This window comes from Camelus dromedarius, chromosome 10 (genome assembly GCF_036321535.1).
Source record: "Camelus dromedarius isolate mCamDro1 chromosome 10, mCamDro1.pat, whole genome shotgun sequence".
Classification (NCBI taxonomy): domain Eukaryota; kingdom Metazoa; phylum Chordata; class Mammalia; order Artiodactyla; family Camelidae; genus Camelus; species Camelus dromedarius.
Genome location: NC_087445.1, coordinates 10938860 through 10957679, shown reverse-complemented (window position 1 = coordinate 10957679; position 18820 = coordinate 10938860). Strand labels below are relative to the sequence as shown.

At 37.8% G+C, this 18820-nt stretch overlaps 1 long non-coding RNA gene and 1 pseudogene across 1 annotated transcript in view; one reads left to right on the top strand and one right to left on the bottom strand.

The window, feature by feature from the left end:
* Nucleotides 1-18820, bottom strand: part of LOC116151285 (uncharacterized) — an 826846-nt gene that overhangs the window by 279067 nt on the left and 528959 nt on the right. The window lies entirely within an intron of this gene.
* Nucleotides 1065-4763, top strand: LOC135322325 (large ribosomal subunit protein eL29-like; annotated as a pseudogene).

The window sequence follows — 18820 nt, the reverse complement described above, 5'->3', positions numbered from 1 at the left end:
GACACTATCCACAGTTTCCTTCCAATCCATAATTACTTTCCTTTAAAACTCAGTGAATTATTATTCCCATAAAGAGAATCTGGCATATGACATACACTGCTGCAAAACAAAGGTATCTGAGAACACTCTGAGAGAGACGGACAGCCACAGGCCTAGCTGGGAGCAAGCAAGCCCGACACTGGAGCTTGGGAAGAAGAAAGAGAACTGGCCAGAGACCAGCAAGACCACCCCAGAATCCAGGGGAAGAATGACTAGATCATAATATAATTCAGTACAAATAGGAAGGAAACGTTGATAGTTACAAAACGGAGATGTTTAAAAGTAAAGCCTGTAATACTGAGTCACTCTCTGTATCTGATGGGGTAGAAGATGAGGCTCAGCTCCACCAAGTCCCCCACCAGGTGCACTGTGATGATGCCAGTCCAAGGCAGAAACTGCCATCACCGTGATCTGCCCAAGATGCCAGGGGCAGGGGCCAACAGGAGACAACTAGGTAGAATTGGGGACCTCAAGGTCAGGGGAGCAGATAGCTGAGACCCTGTTAGAGAAGGCAGAGAGGTGGCAGGAGATAGCCCCTTGGAGCTCACGCTCCAAGCCCCAGGCACAGAGTCTACTGTCTAATTGGACTTTACTTATGATACAAGTACGAAGAGGAAATAATCCAAAGTCACACTCAGGAATTACATTTCAAGATGGCAACTGCAGAGTCTTAAACCCCAAGCATGGGGGCCCCTCCGAGTTTGGGTCCCTGTGCAACTACACTAGGCAAATCAACATGAATCCTTGGTGTTGAGCCGTGTTCCAGGCTTATAGTATTGATTATTTATATATATATATATATATAGTAGGGCATATAGTATTGTTTTTTTTTTTTAAAGATCAAAAACCCACCAACACAAAGTTTATATTCCAGTCATGGAGTAAACCTTAAACAAAATCAATACATTTCATAATACATTGGAAGACAGAAAGTTCCACGAAGAAAAATAAAACAAGGAAGGAAGGATACGGAATGATGGGGGTAGCAATTTTAAACAAGATGATAAAGAAGTTCTCTGTGAGCCATGGACAATTGTGCAAAATTTAAAGGCTGTGAGGGAGGTGACAATTTGGGCATCTTGAAGAAGAATGTCGCAGGTAGAGGGAAGAATAAGTCCATGGCTGGAGCACATATGAACTGTTTGAACAAAGAAAGAGGCTCATGTATTGGAGGAGAATAAATATGGCGAAAGGCAAGAGGACAGTAATTGAAGACGAGATCGGAATTTGAAGGGAGTCCAAACTGTGGTGACCTGTAGACCACTGAAAGGACTTCAGCTTTTACTCCTGAAAGAGTAAGGGTGTTTCTGGAGAGTTTTTCAAAGAAGGAAATGATTTCTCTACCTTTCCAAGTGGTCTGTCTTTCTGCTTTATAGAGGGCAGACTGTCATAGTACAAGAGTGGAAGCAGAAAGCCAGCAGGGCATTACAGCAGTGACACAAGCAGGAAGGTGACCGCCGGTGGTCCAGCCACTGCACGCACATCCCAGGCAGCAGTAATTAAGAACTGGCAGGTGGTCCTGCCTCTTTAATTTTTGAGTGAATTTTATCACAAGACAGCAGCACAAGAAGAGGCAGAGTAGTAAATCATGATGAAGTGATTAGAAGTAATGAAAACTTACCCCCAAGCTTACAAGGATGGGCTGCTTAGCTACGACAACCAGTGGGATAGGGGATCATGCCATTTTAACTGACTCTCATGAAGTGTGGTAACCAGTCAGGGCACAGACTTGGAAGAGATCCAGGCAACGGACATCAGTCCATACTTCTGTGTCCCTCAGGAAGGGCTTTCTAGTTTCTTTTCTCAGAGCAAGAAGGGGCATAAAATTTCACAGCATAAATTGAAAACTTTGTATTTAGCCAAATGTGAGTGATTCAGATGGGGAATTAAAGAGAGTTAGCCTTCTTAATGAAATACAGTTCTCAGGACACAGCCTGCAAACTTACCATATAAACAAATGTCCTTTTCTATAGTGACAGCTGCCAAGTTGTCAAAAGCAGAAAGCCACTCATCAGAATTGCTGTCGACAAATGTGAGTCAGTATCTGATAATTCTGTCCCCTTATAAAACAATGTTTCCTTGCCCACCTCCTATAGACTTCATAGCGGCACCAACATTGTAATAAGGAGTAACAAAGCTGACTCCATTTTAGATCTGTTCCTTTAGCTCTAACTCTGCCATTTCCTGAGCTTAGTCATGCTGGCTCTGCACCTTTTCTAAAAGAGTGCTATCTATAGCCTGAAATATATAAGAAAGCCCATTCTCAAGGCTCTGACCTTTAAGGGTATAACACTTTTCTGTTCATTGCAGAACAGAGAATAGCATTTGTCTTGTGAGAGGTTTATAGGAACATCATGACCTGACCCACATGGACAGCTGCAAAAACAAAGGATTTCAGAAACAAGAAATCTGCAACAATCAACCACACCACCCCCATCTTCAGTATAAAAGGAGCCTGAAGTAAGATGGTTCTCCAGGACATCAGTCTGCCACCTTCTCGGTCTGCTGGCTTTCTGAATGAAGTCGTCATTCCTTGCCCCAACACCTCATCGGCCAGTTTACTGGCCTGTTGTGCAGCAAGCAGAGTGAGTTTGGACTCAGTAATAGTATCTAAAAAGCAGACTGCCATATGGGACTGCCAAGCTCACATCTATATCTACCTAAGTCTAGAGATAGAGTATGTGTTGAACGTCACTAAAATCCTCTGGTCTTTCTGGGAACATCACAGAAGAGAGGAGAGGAAGAGCTAATTTTACTTGGCTCTCTTCCCTATTATTGTCATTAACAGCCTCATTGATAGAGTCCTATTATCTCTTAGAGTAACGCTGTAGGTAAGTTTAATTAAACATATTATCCCATATTGTAGCTACTTTACAGGCTGCCCTTTACTTCCAGAGACACACAAAAACTGAAAACCCCAAAGCCCCAAATTAACATGGGGGACTTCCTAATGTATAGGAGGAATTTTTACAACTTTTACTGCCCCTTCACTTTTCAACTGTTTGACCTGAAGAAAAAACTTAATTGTTTTGTCATTAAAAACAGTGTGTAAAATTCTGTTTTGGTTTTCTTCCTGAATTTAATGGTAATGGATGATCTTTATTGAAACAATTAAATAATGCTATAAAGAAGAAAAAGTTTTAATTGTCCCTTCAACCCATAGATAACTATTATTAACATCTGGGGTCTTTCCCATCTTTTTAAAAAAAAAAAACCTATCCTTGTTGATAGAATATTTTTTCTGGATTTCTCTGGCAAATATATTCAGGCTTCTGTGTCTGAAGTTTCACTGGGTAACTCATGACACATGACTTAATATCTTGCTTAAGAAAAAGCTTTGAACTCTGTGTTCCCTCAGACATTCATTTGTGATTCTGAAAGTGAATTGTAGTTTGAAAAAATAACCCAGAAAGCCTGAAGGATGAATCCCTATTTCTCCAAAAGAGGCAAGAGCTCAAAGCTCAGTGGCAAATCAAAGCAATGATTTTTTCCTGTGGTTTCTTGTACTTTAAATTTGTACCTCTAGGGAAGATCTGCCTTCAGCCATTAAGGCTGTGGCTAATATAGTAACTTTAAAACTGTGACAGAAACTAATTAGCCCCAATTGTTATTCACTGTTTAATTTCCTGTTGATCAACTGTAAACAGAGGGTGTGTTAAAGACAAAAGTAAACTCAGTCTATGCAGGTAGTTTGAAACATCTCAACTGTTACCTGCTGGCTACCAGAACACACTCGAAAAAGTTGGGGTCTTACAGTTTGGGGAAAAGTTCTAAATCTAGTTTTAAAAAAACCCTCAGGAGATTGTGATACAGCTCGGACACAGAATCGCTCTGGGGAGACACAGGTTTCATCTAATTAGATTAGCTTTATAGTTCTATGTTCTCATGTTGTTTCTAAGTGCAGTGAATTTTTGAGCCCAGTTTTTGATGCTCAGATATCTAAACTTGTTAACATGTTTCACATAACAGGCAATAGGATCTTTTTTTCAGAATGATAAATGTATAGCAAATGTCAGGGAAGACCTAGGACTCGGGCAGTAAAAATTTTTCATTGAGCCGGCATTTTAAAAGTGCATGTTCTGGCTCTTTCTCTTCCAGTCCCAGGCGATTCGGGATCTCCTGGCTCCAGTACAGGCACGGCCAAGTCAAAGAACCACACCACACACAACCAGTCCCAAAAATGGCACAGAAATGGCATCAAAAAGCCCGAATCACAGTGATATGAACCTCTTAAGGGGGTGGACCCCAAGTTCCTGAGGAACACGTGCTTTGCCAAGAAGCACGAGAAGAAGGGCCTGAAGAAGATGCAGGCCAACAACGTCAACGCCATGAATGCACTTGCTGAGGCTATCAAGGCTCTCATAAAGCCCAAGGAGGCCAAGCCCAAGATTCCAAAGGGCAGCAGCTGAAAGCTCAGTCCACTTGCCTACATTGCTTACCCCAAGCTCGGGAAATGTGCTCGTACCCACATTGCCTAGGGTCTCAGGCTCTGTTGGCCAAAGGCCAAGGACAAGGCTCAGACCAAGGCCACAGCTGCAGCTCTGGCTCCAGCTCCAGCTCCGGCTCAGTCTCCCAAAGGCACCCAGGCCCCCACAAAGGCTCCAGAGTAGAGGCTTTCATCTATTGATGTGAGGATGTAAGGACTAGTGTAACCCCTGGGCGGTTGTCTGCATGGGGCTCATGTCTACCTGTGCTGTTTGTACAAATAAACCTGAGGCAGGAAAAAAAAAGTGCATGTTCTGGGCTCTATTTCCAGAGATGCTAATTCTGTAGACATTGACTTGGTAATTTGCAATTTTAATAAATATCCAGGGGATCCTTATGTAATATTTCTTTGGGAAACACTCAATTAGAGAATACTCTTCACTTTGGGGGATTCATCTATGATGATTAGGAAGCATGCTCTATTTATTGTTAATATTTAGTTAAAAATTATGTGAAAAAAAGTCAAGTAATAACACCACTCTGGTTTTTACAATATCTATTGTCATGTCAATTCAGTTCTTTGCACATGTAATTATACATAGATAGGGGGATGAGAGAGGGGCATTTACTTACATTGACATGTGTACACATATGTACGTGGGGAAAAAGGGAAAATGACTGTATTAACTAAAGATCTGGGTTTTCTCTGTTTTATAAATTTAGACTATAACAGAGTTTTTTCTTAAAAGATTTCTGCAGGTTCATTTGACTTCATTAAACTCTCCACTCATTCACATCAGATAGGAGAGTCTATGAGAACAATTTTAACTTTGTAGACAAGTCTTGGAGGCAATCCTGGGGAAAAATAACTCTCGGATTGATTTTCCTATCATGCTCTGAAATAGTATTAATATTGTCTGTCAAAGGAAGGTGGCACAAAAATGATGACATAAGAACAGGCATGATTTTTAAACAAAAGCCCTGATGATAGTAAGTAAATTATTCTGCCATAGCGTAGAATAATTTGAAGTAGTGGGAAAAGCCAGAGTCCTACTTTGGGTCACTTTATATAGTGTGCAATGGTCAAATAAAAGAAAAGCATCTTACCTCATATGATAATTCTTATATATATTTATGTTTTTAGAGAGATTCAGTGTTTTCTGGCATTGTGCAATCTTTCTTAATTTAACAATGGCTTGTTATTTTTAATTTAGTGGATTATGTTTGGTCTCTCACCACTAAGTAATAAATAAGTAAGTGTCCAAAGCAGGACCAAGGTAAACTAGAAAGTATGAAACCTTTATTGGTGTGTCCTTATCTCCTACTCTCCTCTGGAGACAGTGTTCCCTGCCTCCTTGCCCTGACTTCTCTGACCAAAGTGATGTTAGGAAGTAGCTGATAAGATGGAACACTCCAAACAGCGAAGCCATGACAGCCTTAACAGGTCATCACATAAGGACTGTTTATGTCTTTTAATTTAACATTTGTATTTATATTTACAATTATAAATGAAAATATTACAGCTTGAGATGTTAAGTAAAACTACAAGACATTTTTTATTGAAAAGCTGCCAGGTAAACCAGATGTGAAAAGGGTTCAGGTAACTAACAGCATCCTATACAAATCTTTAAAGAATCCTCTTTACCTGGACCTCCACTTGCGAAGATCCCAGTTGCCTCCTATATCTGAGCCTTTCCATGGTTAGGGATCTGAATCTCCTCTCTTCTGCACTTTCCTGACCACTTGTTCAGATTTCATTTAAATCACCAGACACTCATCTGTTTCCCCACTTCCGCAAATACGCTGTAGTCACTCCCTGTCTCACTCTGTTAGTCTCGGTGCATATATTTGCTTAATGCAGTCATTTTAGTAAGGGTCGGGAGAAAGTAAAGTAAAAGCAGGATTCAATCCCTTGTGCTTAGTGGAATGCTCCAGTATTTAAGTCTCCCCATTTTTGGATTTCAGACATAATTTAGCGAATAAAGGAACTATTTTATATTACTTTAAATCACAGGAAACATATTGATGATTGTTTTTTCTTGTGTTAATTGTGAATAAGACCACTCTACACATTTGATTTCCATCTGGATGATACTCACATTTCTAGTGTGGCTCTTTTATGAGTTTATATGAGTTTTGTACTCGGCTATCTCTTGCCATTTTAATCTGTTTCCTAATTTGTTGAAAATGTATTTCCAATTATATTGTCTAGTAAATGTGTTTAGTACTAGGGCTACAGTGCCAAAATATTTGTTCATCACTATCTTTAATTACATCTGGTAATCCTATTAGCTGACTTGTGGAAATTAGTAGATACACCAGAAGCAAAATATCATTACATAACTATGAAATATTTAAGTTTAAGTCTACACAGAAGCATATAAAACAAAACAAATATTGCAATTACACAAAGAATGAACAGCTCGTGCTGGAGCCTTTCCGTTTACTCTGGGGGAAATCTAACACTCTGTAAGTCATTTCCTCATGCCAAATATGGGCACCTCTATCGTCTCTATCAATAAAAACTTCACGCAGCTCATTCACAAGTGTACATATTAGCATAGCTATTAGGGCTGAGGGCCTTGATGCACTACTTTGGGGTCTGCCCTCATTGCGTTTTCCTGAAACAGCACTTTCAGAATGTGAGAGATAATGCTCAGACTCACAGGGGGAAACTATAAAGCAGTTGCTTGAAAACTGTAATGAAGAGAAGCCGAATCCATAACTAATGGGGCTTCTTCTGTGGTCCTTGTGCAACTGGGTACTGGGTGGGAGTCAGCAGTGGTCTGTTGGGGGAATTAAAGTTATTGACCAAGAACGCTGTTAATGATATTAAATAGAAGGACTAAATTAGACAGCAGAAACTCTAGTGTGCCACCTTTCTTCAGGTCTTTTCACAGACTCTTCAAAGTCAAATAGCTCTCTCTGGATATGAGTCTGTATGATGTCTTCCCTTCTATGGCTAAAATTGCCAAACAACTGAGCTCAAATCCAAAGTCAGTGCTTGGAGTTTGGTTGTAATAAGGTCAGTGGCAATATCCTTATAAAACCTTGGAAAAAAATAAGAGGAATTTGTGCATTTATTCTCTTTGGTGTCTACCTTTTGTTCAGCTCAGATTGTTTCAGCTTCAAATAGCTAACACACCACAAAAGCAACAGAAGCCTAATGAAGACAGAATTTCCCACATAATAATCCCTGATGTGGGCAGTACAGTGTTGGCGTGAGCACCAACAACAAAGAGGTGGAGTTCTTATGTAATTCTGCTGACACACCCTTTCTTTGGTGTCTGTGCTCAAGTACAGGTCATGGTATGAGAGACCTTCTGGAGATCTGTCCACCATATCCAATCTCAGGCATCAAGATAGAGGAAGACCGGAAGAATCAAGGGTGCACCACCCAACTAGGGAAACTCCACCAGCCACCTCGTGTGGTTTCCTTATGCTACATTGGCTCAAATGTTGCCTCAACTTTGCATCTAAATTCAAGGGAGATTGGGAAGAAATGCTGTCATTTAGCTGAGAATATTGAGTATTCAAGTAACACCCAGGATCTGCTACAAAGAAGGGCACAAACACTGTGCAGCAATGATCAGCATCAGAAAACGCTTGCCTTCCCCCCTTGCCAACACGCAACCCTCCCTACCTCTGCCCTCTTATTTTCTGCCTCTGTGGCTGCCCCTTCCTGCTTGTTACCTCCATGTCTTTTTCATTTCCTTATCTAACCATAATATGAAACCAATATATTTTTCATATTCAATTTACTCACTATAAGTAATTTTATGTTTACACCAAGTTTGAAAATGGCAAGACTATTTGTTTTCATCTAAGGAAACTGATAAAACAATTGGGATGCCTTTGGTTTATATAACTGTATTATCTTCCCCTGCCCCTTGCCCCACCACCTTTCATAAGATTAAAAAAAAAAAAAACCTCTTTTTCTGATGATATGGTAAGAAATACCTGATATCATCTCCTTCATCCTCTCAGTCTAAAACCTCTCCCCTGCGTCCATGGCTATGAGTCTTCTTTGTTCGTTAAAAGTGTTAGTTCATGTTCATGAATCTAACACTGAATCATACGTTACATAAAATGCATCTTTTCACACTTGAGTTTTATATATATGATTTTACTAATGAACTAATTATGTGCTACCAAAAATAACTTGTAATAACTGTAAGGAGTGTGAAGTGACAATGTATTATTTTCAATTTGAGGGAAAATAAAAATGCATTTTGTGTTATTTTCATCATACAGTTAAAGATTAACAGCTGGGTAAAACATGTAGAAAATTATGTACAATCATTTCTCCCTAGAGCTGTGGTCGTCAAGCTGTAATGTACATAACACTTACTTAGAATCCTGATAAAATTCCAGATTCACTGGATTCATCCCTAAAGACTGATTCAGTACATGGAATGTGGAGTCCAGGAAACTGAGTTTTAAATCAAGGTTTACAGACAAGATGCTGAATGAGACTTAAGGAGAAGCAGGGTGTGAGGCTATAGATGAAGGAGGACTTTCCTCATGCTGTAGGGTTTAAAACCAAATCAACAGTAGAAAATGAAAAGGTTAATACAACCATGTCAAAGCTTTCTGTTGTTCAAGAAAATATAGCTGAAAGGGAGAATGATTATAATACATAATAAAAGGACTTCCCAATTTTAAGATGCAAAAAAAGGGAGAAGATGATTATAATATTGAATTCAAAGAAAAAATGAAAACAAAACACTATGTAAAATATCAAAGATTAACTGTATTTTGAAACCAATCAAAACCTATAAGCAAGTTTTAATAAATACTCTATCAAATAAGAACAATAGAATAAGGTTGGTGACATTTTTTCCTTATCAGAAGACTATGCACTAGTTTTTGTACCATGTAAATGAAGTTGTGCCAGTTCCAATACCTACTAATCTATATTATAATGAACAATTTCTCTAAGTCTCAGTTGTGCCAACCCTAAAATCAGGATGAAATTGTGAACCAATTCATGAAACTGTGATGACAACTAAATATGGCAAAGCATGTGAAGCATGTAGTACAGTGCCTACTGCATCTATGTCCAATACTGTTATACCTACAACACACTCTCTCATATCGTCCAAACCTGTGACTGAAAAATGAGTCAAACAATAAATGCTCATGGTTTACAGCCACTGGGGACAAAAACACAAAGCAACAACAATGCCCAGTGATAGAAAAGCTTTGTCTAATCATGGACTAAGAATGTTTCATTCTGGAAGAATCCATGTGCACTTCAAGATATCAGCTATCTTGAAACAATTCTTTGGAGTGGAATAAATATGGGAATGAATAATTACTAAATATCCTCTGACTGTGGATTACCCACATTCTCTTCCCTACAGCTACACCTTGGGAATTCTCAGCTATCACTCATTAATGTACGTTGTCTCTCCTGGAAAAGGAAGAAGGATTAAACTCCTTCCATAGAGAAATCCTCCATTTAAGCATCTATTCATCTGATCTTCACCATTGCCACGGGCTTAGTTGGACCTGAGGAATTAGCTGAGCTGAGCAATTCTATCCCTAAGGTCATTCCTGCCTGACAACGTGGATTCATGAACAGGAGGGAATATCTATTATCTTACCTCACAGCTGAGCTCTATTTATAAATTGCCTGAGCCTAGTTTATTTGCCTTCTTAAGGCAGGTACAAATCATCCTATTCAATTTCACTTCACATTTTTAATGGAATGCATCAATTAGCCAGTTGCTAGGAGGAGACTGTGAAAACTAGAATAGCAGAGCCTTCTGGGCTCAGTGTAGGATAGAAGTGTCACATAAAAAGGAAATGGCTGCAATTGTTGTCTCTTTGCTGGTAGCAGCCAAATCTGTTTTCCAACCCAAATAATTCCCTTGAGTTTCAAATCAATAGCCTGAGTTGCCTCCTGGACTGTCAAACTCTAGTTTTGCAAGCAACTCTTAACTCAGTTAATCATCCAACTCTCCCCAAAGCTGTTCCCTCCACATTGCTCTTAAGGGAATGGCATCACTAGAATCAGTCACTGAGCCCTGTGATTTTCCTCTCTACTTTTTTTATACTTACACTGGCATCTTTAACTGTGGCCCTCATCACCTCTTGTCCAGATGGCTAAAACTATCTCCCAAATTATTTACTTTCAATCTTGACCCTACACCAATTTACCTTCCAAACTATGACCAAAATGATGGTTTAAATAATTCTATAATGTTCCTTTCTGTGTGTTAACATCTTCCAAAAATCATCCATAGCAGAAAAGGTAAAGGGCCATTTCCTTGGCATTATATATGCTGGCATGTCTTTATGATCTTATTCTAGCCTAACTAGCCTAACAGGACCATCTCCTGCCACTACTGTCAGCTCAGAGCCTGCCAACCAACAACCACCGCGCACCGGCAATCAAGCAAATTTAGGTTCATTTGGCTTCCTGCAGCAAGGGAGAAGAGGAGCCCTGAACTGTCTCTGTAAAAGAGAGTTAGGAATGGCTTATAACAGTGGGGCTCACGCTGAGTGATTCTAAGCAGGATTTAGAGACCTGTGGATAATTCAGGATGGGGTGCTGTCAGATAGCAGAGACAAGTCACAGGGTGTCTTTGTATTTTTCATCTAGGAAGCAAGGAGTCCGAAGGGGAGCAGGGAAGGAACTAGCAGTCACTATTGCTTTCTTGGGGAAGGGGATGTTTAGTTGCTTTTGTGGCTGCAAAGTGTCTTTTTCTCTCTTATTCTATTGTGGTCACAGAGTGGCCTTGTCTGAGGATTGATTGTACTCTGAGAAAGCTGTTTATGTTTAGTTGGGAACACTAAGGCCAAGTGTCAGCTTCCAGCAGTGAACTGCTAGTGACATTTTTCACTTTCTCACTCCCCATGTCAAGTTCTACATCCTGGTTTACCAAATACGCAGCCCCTTGAAAGACAAGTGCTCTTCCTAATTTGTACGTCTTTACAAAAGTGGTTCTTAGAGCTTGAAAAACCTCAGCTGCACTTTTCCCATGACTTCCTCCTACTCATTCTTTAAAGTTCTTTCTCTCCCCTTACAGGCAAGCACGCATGTGTTTAAATACAGATGAAATACATGAATTTTGTAAAAAGAAAAGAAACCATATAAAAAGTAGTAGAATAAAGTGTCCTTTCACTAATCCATTCACAAGTCATCTTACTCTTCCTAGTTTCAAAGTGAGAATAAGATTGTTCTATTTAAGGCTAATACCTTGAAAAAAAATTATAATACACCAACATCATAGAGATTCTTTCCCATTTTACTAGGAATAGATATTCAACCAATGGGTCTAAAAGTTATTTATCTGGATTTCAGAGACTTTTACCATCTTTTAAACAATATTAAGTTCATCCTTGTGTCATTTCTGGAGACATGTTTTAAATGAAAATGATTCCCCTGATTCAACTATCTTACAGATAAGAATTTCAAGGAACTAATCTTGACTTTGAAATCAAATTGATTTTGTTTTTGAAAAGATAAACAAAACTGATAAACCTTTAGCCAGATTCATGAAAGAGAGAAATCAATAAAATCAGAAATAAACAAGAAGTTACAGCCAACACCACAGATATACAAAAGGGCATAAGACTATTATGAACAACTATGTGCCAATAAAATGGACAACCTAGAAGAAACTGACAAATTCTTAGAAAGGCACAGTCCCTCAAGACTGAACCAGGAAGAAACAGAAAATATGATCCTACCGATTACCTGGAATGAAACTAAAGCAGTAATTTAAACACTCCCAACAGCAACAAAAACTCCAGAAATGGATGACTTCATGGTTGAATTCCACCAAGCATTCAGAGGAGATAACACCTATCCTTCTCAAACTGTTCCAGAAATCTTCACAAGCAGGAACACTTCCAAACATCATTCTATAAGGTCAAATTCACTCTGATACCAAAACCAGACAAAGATATCAGAACAAAGAAGAAGGAGGAGGAGGAAGAAATGAAACTAACAGGCCAATATCACTGACAGACAAATATGCAAAAATCCTCAACCACATATTAGCAAATGGAATCCAACAACACAAAGAATTATACACCATGATCAAGTGGGGTTTATCCCAAAGATGCAAGGATTTTTCAATATCTGCCAATCAATCAATATGACACACATTACCAAACTGAAGAATAAAATCATATGATAATCTTAATAGACGCAGAAAAAGCTTTTGACAAAATTCAACATCTATGTATGATAAAAATCATCCAGAAAGTGAGCAAAGAGGGAACATATCTTAACATGATAAAGGTCATATATGAAAAACTCACAGCTCACGTCACTGTTAAGACTGTTTTCCAAGTACATGTGTTTTACATTCTTAGGTAACTTTATTCCTAGGTATTTTATTCTTTTTGATGCAATGGTAAATGGTATTGCTTTTTAAATTTCCCTTTCTGAAGGTTCATTATTACTATACAGAAATGCAAAAGATTTCTATGTGTTAATTATGTACCCTGCAACTGCCCTGAATTCATTAGTGAGCTCTTGTAGTTTTCTGGTGGTAACTTTAGAATTTTCTATGTATAATATCATGTCATCTGCAAACAGTGACAGTTTTACTTTTTCCTTCGCAGTTTGGATTCCTCTTCTTTCTTTATATTGTCTGATCACCGTGGCTAGGGCTTAAAATACTATGTTTGAATAAAAGTGGTGAGAGTGGGGAGAGTGGGCATCCTTGTGTTGTTCCTGGTCTTAGAGGAAGTGCTTTCAGGGTTTCACCATGGAGTATGATTTTAACTGTGGGTTTTTCCACCAAAAAAATTAGGTCACATTGAATTTCAAAAAGAACCAAATATTGTAGGTTCATATGGATTTCAACCAACTGCTGATGGCATAAAATGATACATCAAAGAACAACTCGGACCTCTAACTTTATCAGTACTAATTAGATTATTAACCTGTTATCATCCTGACCTTGCATAAACAATCTGAATGCCCACATCAAGACCATGTCCACTAACAGAATTAAACCTCGGTCTACCTTTTGTCCCTACCAAGCTTAGTGATGTAATCAATTACGTTCAGAGAGTGCTCTAATCGGAGACCTATGTGTGTAACACAATCTCCACATGAGGTCGCACTGGCAATTATCCTGTGAGTTGTAATAGTAATTACAGATGTATGCATATGTGCCATTTGCACATCTGACCACACTCCTTAAATGCTGGCTGCGGTCCATTCCGAGCTTTTGCTGAAAGAGCCCGGAGAAGCACAGATAAGGTTTCATTTAACCGCATCTCAGAATCTGTAGTTCGGTGTATCGGGCTAAACCTCCCAGCTTGGTAAAATGAAGAATTATCCTCTGGCCTTATGTTTGATACACAAAGTTTATTCTTAGCCATTTTACACAGATTTATCTACCCTTATCTATTCTTAACAAATCACAAAACAGTCATGTTACTCTACAGTGACTACTTTGTTTTTAAAATAAAATTGAACCGTAGAGACAACTGATAGCAGATACAGCTAATTCAGGCTGATTTTAATCAATGAGGGTTTTATTAGCAGACACTTACATTTATAATTGAGTGCTACTGCCCACATCTTAGTAAAACTCTTTATGGTAATGCCATCACGATTGGAGGATTTTGAAACTCATTAGCACCATTAATGAGAGATACATCAGACAGAGCATTCTAAAAAATAAAAAAAAAACCTCTAATTATCACTCCCATGATTCCTTTTACTACTTGCGTCATCAACATTAGGAGTCAAGATAAGAATAGAGTGAACATTCTGCCCCTTTATTAGATGACACCCTAGTCCCTGCAGACACAACAGATTTAACCGTCTTAGCCCCTCATCTAGTGGGGGAGGGGGACCTTATCAATTTTAGGTGCCATTCATTTATTACTGCGACTAATTAATGCCACTTTTACATCACAATACCAGACACTGCTTCTTTGATTTGTGCTCATCACTGCACCTTTATTAGCAGTAACTCTTTTTATAATTGCAGCAGAGATAATAATCACAAAAATCTTTTGACCCAGCAGGAGGTAGCCACCTGAGTTTAATGTCAACATTTATTCTGATTGATTGCATATCCTGAAATACAGATGCTTTGGAATGGTTCCACATATTGTACCATATTATTCAGGAAAAAAATACTTGAGTTGCATAAAAATAGTCTGAGTGGCACTATCAATTGGAATTTTAGGGTTTATTAGAAACCACATTATAATTATGCCCTACGTTTTGAAGTAAATATTTAAGCATATCTCATCTGCTACTGTAATTATTACCATAATTATTATTACCCTAACAGAGGTAAAAGCCTTTGACTAGCGATGTTATAAGAATGAAGTAATAAATGATCATCAGGTGTCCCATGAGCCGTACGCTTTATTCTCCTACTTATTGTGAACAGGTTAACAAGAATTAACTACTTCATTATTACATATTGTTCTACAAAATACATACTATGTTGTTGCTCATTTCTATCACATCTATCTAGAAGCTTTGAAAGATCACTAGCACTGGTGTCCCAGGAAGGGAGGCATTTAATCTTTATTTTTAACTGGGACATTCTCCACTTCTGGTTAATGCAGTCTTTTCCATAATGATTAAAATAGTCGTACAATGTATGTTTGATAGGCCACAAACAGGCTGTGATAGTTAACATTAAATTTAAGTTAAATCATGTATAAGCCAGAATGACTTCCCCATACCTCAAAATTTCTTCCATTACAGCTGTTGCCAGCTTCAGGGCAACTAAGCCTTCTTCCCTTTGGTTATCTTTGACAGCAGCTCTGGATCTTGGGAATATAGCCTTTTGCACCTCTTTGGGGACACCTCTTGTATTCATAGGTTGTTCAGTACTGTCAGGAGTATGTACGGTTTTATCCTGTTGAAACCTAACAAGGTATTTAAGAAGATTTTTTCAAGTAGTTCTGTGGTCAGAAGCTGGGCAAATTGGAAGCTGACATTCAGAGACTGACAGGAAGGTTTTCGCTTGTTGGTTTCCGGGCGGGTCTTCTTCCCTAAGCTAAATGAAACATTTTACTCAGAGGGAAAGAGAAACACTGCAACACCACTGTAGGAGGGATTTACTAAAACATTCCAAAGAAACACAGCTCTAAACCTAGCATATAGGAATCTTTTGTTTTCCATCTTGGGTGAAGCTCACCTTGACATAAAGAAACACATTGAGGATAAGGTAGTTGGATGCCTGAGTTGGTGCTGCAACCCAGTTCTCTGAGAAATTAAAAACAACTGTTTATTGTTTTACATGCTGCTGTCCAGTTTTCCCAACACCATTTGCTGAAGACTCTGTCTTTATTCCAATGTATATTCTTGCCTCCTTTGTCAAAGATGAGTTGACCAAAACTTTGTGGGTTCATTTCTGGGCTCTCTGTTCTGTTCCATTGGTCTATATGTCTGTTTTGGTACCAATACCATGCTGTCTTGATGACTGTAGCTCTATAGTATTGTCTGAAGTCTGGGAGAGTTATTCCTCCAGCCTCTTTCTTTCTCTTCAGTAATGCTTTGGAAATTCTAGGTCTTTGATGGTTCCATATAAATTTTATTATGATTTGTTCTAGTTCTGTGAAATATGTCCTGGGTAATTGGATAGGGATTGCATTAAATCTGTAGATTGCCTTGGGCAGTGTGACCATTTTAACAATATTGATTCTTCCTATCCAAGAGCATGGAATATCTTTCCATTTTTTAAAGTCTTCTTTAATTTCCTTCATCAACGGTTTATAGTTTTCTGTGTATAATTCTTTCACCTCCTTGGTTAGATTTATTCCCAGGTATTTTATTACTTTGGGTGTTATTTTAAAGGGGATTGTTTCTTTACTTTCTTCTTCTGTTGATTTATCGTTAGTGTAAAAAATGCAACTGATTTTTGAATGTTAATTTTGTAACCTGCTACCTTGCTGAATACTTCAATCAGCTCTAGTAGCTTTTGTGTGGACCTTTTATGGTTTTCTATATATAGTAACATGTCCCTTACACCATATACAAAAATCAACTCAAAATGGATTAAAGACTTAAACATAAGACAAAATACAATAAACCTCCTAGAGGAAAACATAGGAAAAACATTATCTGACATACATTTCAAAAATTTTCTCCTAGAAGAAATAAAAGCAAGAATAAACAAATGGGACCTAATGAAACTTACAAACTTCTGCACAGCAAAGGAAACCAGAAATAAAACAAGAAGAAAACCTACGGAATGGGAGAAAATTTTTGCAAGTGAAACCTACAAAGGCTTGATCTCCAGAATATATAAGCAGCTCATACGACTCAATAAGAAAAAAATAAACAACCCTATCCAAAAATGGGCAGAAGACCTAAACAAGCAATTCTCCAAGGAAGACATACAAATGATCAAAAAGCACATGAAAAAATGCTCAATATCACTAATTATCAGAGTAATGCAAATCAAAACTACAATGAGGTATCACCTCAAACCAGTCAGAATGGCCATCATTCAATAATCCACAAATGACAAATGCTGGAGAGGCTGTGGAGAAAGGGGAACCCTCCTACACTGCTGGTGGGAATGCAGTTTGGTGCAGCCACTATGGAAAACAGTGTGGAGATTCCTCAAAAGACTAGGAATAGACTTACCATATGACCCAGGAATCCCACTCCTGGGCTTGTATCCAGAAGGAAATCTACTTCAGGATGACACCTGCACCCCAATGTTATAGCAGCACTATTTGCAATAGCCAAGACATGGAAACAGCCTACATGTCCATCAACAGGTGACTGGATAAAGAAGAAGTGGTATATTTATACAATGGAATACTACTCAGCCATAAAAATTGACAACATAATGCCATTTGCAGCAACATGGATGCTGCTGGAGAATGTCATTATAAGTGAAGTAAGCCAGAAAGAGAAAGAAAAATACCATATGAGATCGCTCATATGTGGAATCTAAAAAACAAAAACAAAAACTAACAAACAAACAAAAACAAAGTGTAAATAAAAGACAGAAATAGACTCACTGACAGAGAATACAGACTTATGGTTACCAGGGGGGTGGAGGGTGTGAAGGGATAGACTGGGACTTCAAAATTGTAGAATAGACTACACTGTATAGCACAGGGAAATATACACAAAATGTGATGATAACTCACAGAGAAAAAAATGTGACAATAAGTGTGTATATGTCCATGAATAACTGAAAAATTGTGCTGAACACTGGAATTTGACACAACATTGTAAAATGATTATAAATCAATAAAAAATGTTAAAAAAAAACAACTGTTTAATTGTCTTACAAATTAAGCATTTATAAGAACACAACTTTGGTTCCCCAAACAATTCAAAGTCCACCTATCTTTTTACTAATCCCTAATACTCCCCTATTCATCACAAAAGACTTGTAGGTATTGTAAAATTCTGGATTTCACATTCTGATTACAATTACTACCTATCTACAGAAAAGTCAAATACATATGTATTGTATTTGAAAATCCAGAATTGTCCCACTTACAATTAACAAATTATAATTTACAAAATCCTTTCTAGTATCAATGACATTGGACCCCATATTTTATTCTTACTGGCACTTTCTTGGACTTTTAGGATATCAATCTATACATGAAGTAAATAAATAAATACTGTAAGAGTAAAATTAGGTTGTTGAACAACAAGACAAATAATTTTGACACCTTAGATTATGGGTTATAACAACTGCCTGATAACCCTATCAATATAAACTTCTCACTATGATTTATAATTATCCTTCTAAGTCTTTTATCCCATATAGAAAATTCAATATGACACTTAGTGGGCACAGTATCATGTTTATTTATTACAATGCTTCACAATACGTAAATGTTAATGTAACGTCAAGCATCAATATTTGCACCCAGAAAGCTGGTATAGGCTTAACACTTCTTGTAAAAGTAGTTGGTATATGTAGTTTTTACATCAAAATTCTCAATCCATTCCACTTTAAAAATTACGTTCCTACCTCAAGTATCATGCTTCAAAACAAAAGTAATCTGAATTAGTTATCTCCTAAAGCCTCATTATTTAATATTTATTGCATAAATAAATAAGCTTAAGATCTTTATTGAACTACTTTTCAACTCACTATCCACACCCTCACCATTAGGTACAAGTTGATTATCACTAATATTAATTGCAAGCCAATTTCACCTGTCAAAAGTACAGGGAATCCAAAATAATGCTATATTTCAATATTTACTTTAGTTCAAATAATTTTACTCAAACATTCCCTAACACAAATCTTATCCTGTTCTATATTTTTTTGAGGCAATACTAATTTCAATACTTACTATTGTCATTTGATAGAGAAATAGGACCAAAAAAAAAAAAAAACACAGAATTCTACCTTTTATTCTCTATATTAATAAG